This window comes from Acinonyx jubatus, chromosome B1 (genome assembly GCF_027475565.1).
Source record: "Acinonyx jubatus isolate Ajub_Pintada_27869175 chromosome B1, VMU_Ajub_asm_v1.0, whole genome shotgun sequence".
In the NCBI taxonomy this organism is placed as follows: Eukaryota; Metazoa; Chordata; class Mammalia; order Carnivora; family Felidae; genus Acinonyx; species Acinonyx jubatus.
The window spans coordinates 7698527-7710221 of NC_069382.1; positions in this window are offsets into that span (position 1 = coordinate 7698527).

Here is an 11695-nt window from a genome sequence, read left to right on the forward strand (position 1 = left end):
AGACACAAATTGTACCACGGGCAGAGTTTAAAGCCCCCTTTTATTTTAATGTCATTAATTTTAGACAATGAAAATTAAGTACCTCATACATTTCACACCTATTGCATGGGGCAAGCGTAATTTGACAAAGAATCTGGATTGAGGTTTGTTAACATCTTCATTCAGAGGGTGCCATTTTCCCCACACCTGATTCTCATCCCACCCACATGTTTTTTTATTTTCATGGAGATTTTGTATTTTTATCTGAAGACCAATAACCCAAAATGCCATTAATTTTTTTTTAATGTTTATTTATTTTTGAGAGAGAGAGGCAGAGTGTGAACAATGGAAGGGCAGAGAGAGAGAGAGAATCTGAAGCAGGCTCCAAGCACTGAGCTGTCAGCACGGAGCCCAACATGGGGCTCGAACCCACGAACTGTGAGAGCATGACCTGAGCTGAAGTCGGACGCGTCACCGACTGAGCCACCCAGGCGCTCCCAAAATGCCACTAAAGGGGAAGTCATTGTGTATTTTTCTTAGTAGAAAGCATCTTCACAAGGATTCTTGAGCAGTCACCTGGTGGGTGACTGACAAGTCCTGGTTAATGCTATGACCGTCTTTGAAGCCCTTTCCAAGTTAAGGCATGCTTATCCTCAGCATGATGAAAAGGCAAATTGTAAGATGTGACTTCCTCGAGTGACTGTGTTCCTGTAAACATCACAGACTTAAGAGGAGTTGGGGACAAAATGCCACCTGCCTGGTGAGCAAGGCCTCCCTCACTTCTCTCAACTTAGTAACAAAATTCTTACGAAGACCCCCTCCCCAATCCCCCCCGCCAAAAAAGACAAAAAAACAAAAAAACCTGACACCTGATACTTAGTGTCTGGGAGGAATTTGCCCAAACTAGAGGGTTGAAATAGAGTTCTTAAAATGCTGATGATGGACTGGTCTTTTGCTTTCTTCAGTAAAGCATTCCAGTGGACCTGAGTCAAATCGACAGTTACGGTCCCCGCAAGGGACCGGGCAGCTCTCCTCTCCCTCGTGGGTGCAAGTTGTGCCCTGGCGAGGCCAATACTCTCCTCTTCCAGGCAGTGCCAGCCAGCAGATGGTGGGGTGATCGTCTCTTAAGAGAGCATCCCTGTGACTTTCAGGAGCTAAGAAAAGGGTTCAAAGAAGACAAATGAGGGATGCTTGCTCTGCCTACCAAAAATTCAAAATAATTTAGGCTGAAATGTCACAGCACTGATGAAAGAATCCAAAGCAGATAGATTTAAAAAAAGCAGATAGCCTTGGAAACAATCAATGATGTGTAAGAAAGTAACACATGTATGGAAAAAGAATACCATACACACAAGTCATGTGAAGAAATCATTCTTTAAAAGTATTGGTAAGGCAATTGGCTAAATGATTTGGGCAAAAGTTCAACCATACCCTAATATTTCTGTTGGTTTAAAAAGTTGAATTTTGTAAATGCTACTAAGGAACCAGTTGTTTCATAAAAAGATTTTTTTAAGATGGAATGATTGATATTTTATGTCCTAGATTCTCTAGCAAACTTATTTTTAAGTTTGTTCCCTCCCCCCCCCACCTCTGGATAGTTTTACTTCTTTATGCTGGACATTCTGCTACTCTAGGAATTTCATATCCTAGGAACAGAGCATGTCCAGGGTAATTATCATTGGTGTTATCGTTCAAAGGAGCCTCTGAATGTACCTACCAAGAAATCAAAGTCATGGATGTGGAAGAGAAAAGAAGGATGATAGACTTGCCCATAGAGCATTGTCCCACATAGAGAAGAGAGACAGGTTCATATCCCAGCCTCAGTCTTACGGTGCCTTGTAGACATTCCTCCGTGATTAATGACACCGTTTTCTCCATCGTTGACAAAGTTCTGAAATACCTTTTAATTACTGCAAAGAGAAGGGAGCTTTGCAGGAAGGACACGAAAAAAAGCAAATAAAGGTTTGACTCATGAAATTAAAAATTGTTTGCGCATAGAGACTTTATGAACTACTTAACAAGGCTAAAAGAAAACAAAAAATAGATGCACAAGTAGATAATCAAACTTTTGCTACTTGATTGCTGTTTTAAAAGTTCTTACAATTTGGTAGGTAGGGCAGCCCAATAAAAACTGGCAAAGAGGAGGACTGTCACGGAGAAATAATACATGAAAGGATATTTGACCTCATGGTTGATCAAGAGAATTACAAATTAAACCAATTTAAGGTGCTTTTCACCCCCAGATTAGCTGAGATTCTTTTAAAGATAATATTTGTGGGGTTGCAAGGAAACTTAGGTCTCTGGCAAAATTGTACAGAGAGAATGAAAGGACACATCTTTCTGGAGGAGTTTGTTGGCAATAAATATCAAGTTGTCCAGAAGATGAATACACGTGACCCATAGATGTTACAGATAAGAAGGAAATAGAGCTAGGACAAAGTGTGTAAAGAATTAGGGGTCAGGGGCACCTGGGTGGCTCAGTCGGTTGAGTGTCCGACTTCGGCTCAGGTCAGATCTCAGTCTGTGAGTTCGAGCCCCGCGTCGGGCTCTGTGCTGGCAGCTTACAGCCTGGAGCCTGCTTTGGATTCTGTGTCTCCCTCTCTCTCTGCCCCTCCCCTGCTCATGCTCGCTCGCTCTCTCTCTCTGTCAAAAATAAATAAACATTAAAAAAAATTTTATTAAGAATTAGAGGTCATAACTGTAATGGGGTGAAAATCATAAGCTAATTAAATAAGTGTTCAAATGTAATAGAGTAATTAGAGATTTTTGTTCAGCTGTAATATGCATTTATGCAAAATTGAGACCTTGTGAAGAAAAAGTTCACACAAACATTAAGCACTAAATGCGTGAAACAAATCTGTACAGGCCCTATGATCCCAGTTTTGTGTATTCATGAATAGAGTCCTAAAACTATGTACAACACAACGTAATGATTAAGTTTGGATAGTATAATAGGCCACTTTAATGTTCTTACATGTATATATTTCTGAACGTTCTACTATAAACATGTAGTTTTTCCAGATATACAGAGACAGTAGACCAAATAGGTTATATTAGATGTTTAAATGCATTCTTATTTCATGTTATTCCTCCTCTTACATCTTCTATCCTGTTAAGTAAGATTTGTTCTTCAAAATCTAGAATTTGTTTTGTTTTGTTTCTTCCTCCTCTTTCCTACTTCTTCCCTTTCCACCTATATGTAGTACCTACCTAAAGCAGGTAGAGACTGATTCTCAAAGGAAAGATCTCATGGAACTTGACTACGCAAATCGATCTTTCCGCACAGGAGTAGACAAAGGTGGGGAAAAACGAAGTAGGTTTTCACCTTATGATGGGTCGAATTCTGGACTAGACACACACAGTGAGGAATTCAGTAAAAGTTTGAGTAGCCCCTCTTTGCACAATCCCCCGTCGGGGCCCTCGTATGCACTCCTGCATCCAGTCTATGCAGCACCCCCGACGGCGGCGTGGTTGAAGGAGTTGAGGCTTAGACAGGTCACATGGCCCCACAGCCTCTGAGGTGCTCTTCTCACCTTCCCCAAAGGAACGTCCATCAGAACAGCCGATTTCGGTCGGTCTGGTTTTTGCATTTCATGCTGACAAAATGAGATCCGTGAAGGCGGGTGGCATTTAAAATGCAGTTTTAAAATACTGTTATTTCCTCGATGGAGATATTTTCTCAAGATGAGATGGCTTAGAATTTTGGATAGAGACCCAGCCCCCTTGAAACTTTGAAATCCAGCCTGCAAAATCCAGGATTTCCATCCTGAAATCCACAAGGTTCTTGTGATCATCTAACCAAAATTTGGACGCATGCGTGTTTTAGTTCAAGACCAGGATGTGTAGGAGGAGCCATTTGACAAGAGGATCACGTGATTACAGTAAACTAAAAGCAGCGCCTGAAAGGTCAACTTTGTTAATAGTGTTTGGGGCTGGTTTATATTTTTTATGAACATTATAGGAAGTCCTGTTTTATTTTGCCTATTAGAATTTTTAATTCTGTGTGCACACGCTCTTTGCTCTGGTGTTTTTATAGTTTTATTTTTAAATTCTTACCCCCCCCCCCCTTTCCCAAGCTCTTAGTATTTTACACTTTAACCTTTGACCCTTTTCAGCAAACTATGCTTTGAACCACATTGACTGAACCTTCTGTTGTCTATCTTTTATAAAAGGTACTCTGTATTTCAGTAGATCTCTATAAATTTCTTTTCTTTTGAAGAAAGAAAGAGTAAAAAATTTCAGATCTGCTAGAAATGGATGAAGATCCCCACAATAGCTATTTCTGAGGGTACTTTTTTCCCAACAGCTGTTGAATAGTTATGTCTAATCTCATAAGTAAGTTATATGTTGAGGGCATAGTGTTGCCTCCTTGGTTCAGTTTAAAGCACAGGAACATTATGCATTTCTCTGACATTTTCCAGATCATGCCTTTTAAAAATGCAGTAAGAATTCACTCATAGTTAATGTTTGAAAAGTGCTGATTTAAACTGAATTTCTCAGATTTATGAGTGAAGTGCATTTTCTTAACAATGAAGGAAATCCATACCCAAAGGGTGGGAGAAATTCTTAAGTTGAAATTTGAATACAAAGTTTATTTTCAACCTAATGTCATCGATACTTAGATGCTTTTAGGTTGTTTTTTTTCACATTTGTTGCCCTTTTCTGTATATATTTTTTTAATTTTAAAAATTAAATTAAAACTGTCCTTCATTCCTGGAATATTTATCTTGGTCTTTCAGAGCCTCTAGACTGTGTGTGCCTTTTGACATACTAAAGGCAAAGAGTTGGAATTGATATATTTGAAGTGCAAAGTCTCAGGACCTAATTTGACCATAAAGTGTGACTGAATTCCAAAACGCATGACGACACTGTCTTATATCATCACAAATGGTGATGAATTAAGGTTTTAAAATTTGCTACTTGGCTGAGTTCTGACATTCTCTTGTTTTGCTCTCTTAGAACTCTGTTGCAATTGGTAAATGAGGCTGAATTTCTGGAGACTTTAATTGTGATTAAAAAGGATTCGGCATTTGAAACTTCCAAAGATCATGGGAACGACTTAGGGATCACGCTTTATTTGCACGTGAACATATGTGGCCGTCTTGCCCACCAGTCAAGGAATTAAAGAAATTCCCTTTGAAATCAGCAACTGTGGCCTTGCTTCTTGGTCACCTATGGAATCCCAGTGCCGAAGGGGGTCGTGAGCTTGTAATTTTGGGAAAATCATGTATAGATTGCCACACTTAACTCTAGAGTTCCTTTTGCCAAGTTAACAACCATATTAGCGACGTGTGACAGCAGCAGGCAGTTCAACATAAGCTCATGACAGTAGGAGGCGTCTCGATGTGCCAACTATCTAGGCAGATAAATTTAAGACCCGTGTTCCCAGCAAAGTTCAGCTTAAACATACATGTATTTTATCATTTTTACTTACAATTCAGTAGAGCTGTTGTTTGAAGACTCTCTCAGGTAGAGTTTCAAGTATAGCTTGTTGTTCTCGAACTAGTTATTCTCTCTGAAGGTCTTGCTTATTCTTCTCATGTACCAACATCTAACCCTATTTGGGTATTCTGTCTTGAAATAGATACTTTTTGGTTTCAAAATGTTTGATTCCTGTTTCTTTCTTATCTCTTTCTTAGCAATTAAAATTCGCACACAAAGAAGAGTTATTAAGGGGGCGCCTGGGAGGCTCAGACTTCAGCTCAGGTCATGATCTCACGGTCAGGTCCGTGGGTTCAAGCCACACATTGGGCTCTGTACTGGACAGCTTGGAGCCTGGAGTCTGCTTCGGATTCTGTGTCTCCCTCTTTCTCTCTGCCCCTTCTCTGCTCACGCTCTACCTCTCTCTCCGTCTCTCTCAAAAATAAACAAACATTTTTTTAAAAAAGGAGTTATTATGGAGTGAATTGTGTCCCCTCCAAATTCAGATGTTAAAGTCCTAACTCCCAGTGTTACTGCATTTGAAGATAAAACCTTTAAGATGGTAATCAAGGGTAAAAGAGGTCGTAAGAGTAGGGCTCTGATCTGATAAAGCTGGTGTCCTTAGAAGAAGAGACACCAGAGATCTCATTTCTCTCACATGTGCACAGAGGAAAGACCATGCGGGCACAGTGAGAAAGAAACAAGGCAGCTGTCTTCAAGTTAGGAAGAGGTTTCGCCACAAACTTCTAGAAACAACATTGATGGTACCTTGATCTGGGAATTCCAGCTTCCAAAGCTGTAAGAAAATAAAATTTCTGTTGCCCAAGCTACCCACATGATATTGTTACAGCAGCTGATCAGATTAAGCCGGGGCAAAGTTGTGTCAAATGAACTGAGTTCGTACAGACCCCTGACAAAAATTAGGCGTGTCTAGATATGGAAGCCTTCTCCCTGCAGATTTGAAGTCTTTGTAAAGCTAGTCTTCATAAGGAAAGAGAAGGTCATGGTATACGGATTTGGTCCAAGAATAGTGCCTCCTGGCTGGAGGGAGGGGGGTGATTATAAATCCAGCCCAGAGGATGCTTTCACCCTGCTCAGGCTGTGTTGTGTTTGTGCTTTGGTCTAAGGCTGTCAAATAGGCAATTGAAAAAAAAACTAAACATTTTCCCATAAGTCCTGTTTTAAGCATTCTTAAGGCTGGGGCACCTTTGCACGGGGGTTAAGAACTGGGTCCCTCTCCTGATGAGAGCACCGTGACCTTGGTTGGTGTTCTGAGCACACTTGTCCCCCGGTCCAGGAGAGGAGCCTTAATGCGCCAGGATTTTGGCACGTCAGCCACAGCTGCACCTGTGGGAGATGATGGCTTTGGCAGAAAGTGAGAGGTCGTTAAAGTAATTCGGTCACGTAAACTTCCTAGCGTAGGGCAGCGATTTGAAAAAAAGCACTTGTGAAGAGCCTTTTAAAAAAGAGAATGTTCCCCCCTCGATATCTTCCCATGAAACAGACGAAAGCCTGGCTGCCCAGGACTTGGCAGAACATAGGCTGACGGTCACTGTGGAAGCGGGAGGGATGCCACCCCTTGTGGTGGCCAGCCCGGGGTTTCTTAGGGACTCTGCCGCTCTGCTGCTCGTCCCCAGAAGAACCTTTAACGGTTCAGGGCTGCAGATTCGCTATTTGTAAGAACGAGAGGTCGATTTCTATCATCGCTACAAACCTCTCCCGGGTCTAGCTCAAATTCCGGAACCATCTCGTTTGTTGAAGAGAACTTTCCCACCTCCACATCTCTTCAGCTTAATGAGGCTGCAGATGGCCCAGAGCACAGGCACTGTGCGTCCCCACGCCATGGGGATCAAGGGGACTTTGCTCGCCTGAGCTCTGGAAGGTGACTCATGATGGGGGCAACAGCGCTTGTCCGCCGCCTCTCCACCCAGGGCGAGATGGTCTCGTAACTTGCTTAAAAAAGATCACAAGGAGACTCTCAAGTTCTCTGAAATTCATGGAAAGACACCTGCTTTAAGTGCAGAGATGAGGACATTCTTTGTTTCCCCAAGACCTCATCAAAAGCTACACACCGTGATGTGAATGAGGTGGCATCAGGGTTTTGCCACGTGCACAAGTCAAGACGGATGTTCCTTGGTGCCAAGGATCCTGCGTCTTCCACCAGGCTTTTCCCAGTAGAACTGTCACATCACCATCGTGGTATTCGTCGTGTTTACTCAGGTTTACACCATAATCCCAGACCTGCCCAACAGATAGTGTGACTTTGCCTCGGCCATTCTTGTTCCCCAATCGCAGAAATTTTTCCTGCATGTGTCAGGAATCCACCCCACCTTCTTTCTCTATCGCTGTCCCAGCAGGTCACATGAGACCTCTTCCTTTTTTTTTCTTCAAATACTAGTGTGTTTGGCTTTTTGTCTCTCCTTTTCTTTCCCTTTCCCTCTGTTTTATTATAATTTATTTATTTTGAGAGAGCGAGAGCATGACTAGGGGAAGGGTAGAGAGACAGAATCCCAAGCAGGCTCCGCAATGACCTACACAGGGCTTGATCTCACGAACCCTGAGATCATAACCTGAGCTGAAATCAAGAGTTGGACGCATAACCGACAGAGCCACCCAGGCGTCCCCATCATACCCATTTTAAGATAGCATCCCCTGCTTTTGATATCGGTCTGTCCGTCCAACGCTTGGGCTGGAATCGGAGGAGGCTGGGAATGTTGAGTCTGACATCCCCACATCCTGTCTGATCCCTATGTGCCTTCTCTGGCCTGTGATAGTTCCATTGAGCAGAGATTGTCACAAACATGTAGTACAAACCTCAGGCCGGGAATAAGGAAAAGAATAATCAGGGGTAACAGGTCATTGGGTAAGATGAGCAGGAAATAAGGGGAACAAATTAGTGGGTTGAAAAAGTAAAAATCTGTCCTAGAAAGGAGATCGGAAGTATAAACAAGGGGGCATAATAGAGGACACGTTTGTCACATCAGGAAGGCTTTTGAATCTTGGTGGCAAGACATCTCCATATGACACTAGTGCTGAAGAAAAGCTTATTTTCATTTTTATTTTTCATTTTTTTAAATGTTTATTTATACTTTTGAGAGGGACAGAGACACAGCACGAGTGGCGGAGGGGCAGAGAGAGAGGGATTCACAGAACCCGAAGCAGGATCCAGGCTCCGAGCTGTCAGCACAGACCCTGACGCGGGGCTTGAACTCACGAGCTGTGAGATCATGACCTGAGCCAAAGTAAGACACTTAACCGACTGAGACCCCCAGGTGCCCCCCCACTTTTTTTAGAAAAGCTTGTTTTTAAACAATGTGTCAGCCACATAGTTTTATTTAAGGAAGTGTGATGATAATCTCAAATTCCTACTGAATTTAAATATATGTTTGAATAGAAGGAAGATGAAGTTTTAAAAACATTAAGGATAGGTATAGCTGCCTTAAAATGATGAAAAAAACCCAAGACTTTAACAGCACACTACAAATATGGTCAGAAAGTCTTCTAAAGTAGTGTTGAATAGGGGCGCCTGGGTGGCTCAGTCGGTTAAGTGTCTGACTTCGGCTCAGGTCATGATCTCACGGTCCGTGAGTTCGAGCCCCGCATCGGGCTCTGTGCTGACCGCTCAGAGCCTAGAGCCTGGTTCAGATTCTGTGTCTCCCTCTCTCTCTGCCCCTCCCCTGTTCATGCTCTGTCTCTGTCTCAAAAATAAATAAACGTTAAAAAAAAAAAATTAAAGTAGTGTTGAATATACAGGAAACATTTTTAAAAGTATTTATGAAATTATTTCTGGTTGAGACCATTTCTAATTCTTAGGCAGCTAGTTATCATTTGATGGATTTCAAGGAAGTTCTTAATGGCATTTCATTGTCGTGGCTATCGAATGAAAGACGTGATTGCTGTCTGTGTGGACAGTCGTGTCTTTCAAGCCCGATGTGTCATCAGCCCTGGTGGGCGAGCCCCAGGGTAGCATCTGAACGTTTTAGCATGTGTACTTCCAGATCATGTAGATGCCAGGTCCTGATGGTGCGGGCCCCATACCTGATGACAGCCGATCACCAGAACTCCAGATGGCTATAACGTTCAGCGTCATCTGTGCCGCAATGGCTTGGCCTGGATGAAAGACAGCGTATGGGCACCTGATTGAGGTTTGCACACGGTGCCCGGGGAGTGTTCCTTTCTGCCTTCTTCGGGAAAGTTGCTTGTTTTTTGTTTTTTTCAAGATAATTACCCTTTCCAACATTTGAAAGAAATTTTCCAGAGTCTCTGTGTGACCACCTTTGGTAAGAAATCAGGAAGAACGATGCTGTCGGCTGTCTAAATTAGTTAGCATTTAAGAAGTAGAGGCAGAAGGAGAGGAGTTTTCACGTATAATTTCTTAGACAAAACATTTTTAAATGATCGTTCTCTTGATGTCACTGGTTTCAAAGAACAGGGCTTTCTCAACATTTTAAGAAGACTTTAAAAAACATTAAAAAATTTTTTTCCTCTTAGTGGGGTCATTAATCTCAAAAATGGGGCTTCCTTGAACTTCTTAAAAACATTCTCTGTGTGTTTTCCCCCCCTTTGCATGTAGTTTAGTACAAACTTTGCAGCTTCAGAGGTGAGATTTGATACACCATTTTCACCCAGCTCTGTCCTTCCATAGAGTAAGAAGTTGAGACTCTGAGGGTTTTGGTGATTTGCTCAGGGGCACAGCCGAAAAGTCAAGATGAAAAAACGGGTGCATAATTCCCGATCCCCTACTCCTTCCATTGTTGTATGCTTTTTAGAGCCGATGAGTTGTGAGCAATTTTTTTGTGAAAGCTTGGGTTTAAAAAAAATGTCTTCAAGCCGTCAGGCCTCATTTGCCGTTCCACTCATTAACAGATAATTATTCCCCACTTGAAAAATATTCTTAATATACACTAAAACTTCCAACATGAACAGAGAAACTGGGAATTATGTTATAAAACATGTCACTGACTTCCTTCAATTGTTCTCTGGGTGTAGTCTGTGCCTTCCTCAGAAACCATATTGGATTTATTTAGAACTTTCTAGAATCCATCTCTATAAAAATCAGTTAACACTCTTCTACTGTAGCAGAGTGAAATAACTTTTTTTTTTTAATGTCCTTCTCATTTGCGGTTCAAGAGGTAAAGTCCCTAAACATCCTTTGAAAAGTCTGCCAGTGAAGGCTCAGATCTGGGTGGGACAGTGTGGTCACAAAGGTAAGGTGAGGGCAACAGACCCTTGTTCGGCTCTCTGCCCAGCACCTACTGGGTTGGGGAACATGCGAAGTTACCCAAGTAAGGAGTCGCATGCTTTGGGCAGCAAGCTATACAAGGCTGTAGTATAAGCTCTCTCACCTGCTGTGTCTGCCTCACCTGATCGGAGCAGGGACCCTGGAAGAGATGAGTGGAAAGCGTGTGGCCCTTTCTCCTTGTGTTTAAGCGTATTCTGGGTAGGCCAGTGAATGCCGCTGAGGGTCACCCCTCAAACTTGCGGTGTGAGTTATATGCACGTGGCAGACAAAGGTTATTTTTAGAAAGTCTAATCACGGATCGGTTTCACTCAAGCAGCTAGCAAATTAAAACCCCCTTCCAAAAAAATATCTGGAAGCTAAATGTTACACGACCGCTTTTTTTTCCCCCCTAAGGTTTTTTATTTTTACATAATCTTTACAGCCAACATGGGGCTTGAACTTACAACCCTGAGATCAAGAGTCACATGCTCTGCTGACTGAGCCAGCCAGGCCCATTAGTCTTTTAAACTGAGAATGCAGTATTTAGTTTCTAGACATAAAATTCTCTGTATAAACTCTTTAGGATTTGAATGTATCAAGTATCCCGGCAAGCTTCCAGTATTTTCTCATCGTTATCCTTGAGATTTGGCTGGGCTGGTATCTTGAGGCTCCTGGAGAGTTTGCATTCTCACTGTAATTTTGTTTCAGCGTTTTGTTGAATCGTGCTTGCAAACAATTTTATGTGGATGATAAAAATCTCACGTCACTAAATTATAATAATTGAGATTTTGTGGTGCCAGTTTAGACTAGAGATTTTAGAGTTCCTTAGAATGTTGCTTAGCCATATATTCTGAGAAACTAATTGTCAACACATACTTGAGATTTTTTTTAAAGCTGATAGTGGCCATTGTATCAGGTTCTCATATTCTTTATGTGGCCTCAGGGGGTTAATTTGAAACCTAGAATACACTTTCCCCCCTAAATTAGCTAAAAAAATCAATACATTTTAAATGTAAACTAAAAACGATTAACCAGATTCCCATAACATTACATAATGTTTGTTTGCTTACATTC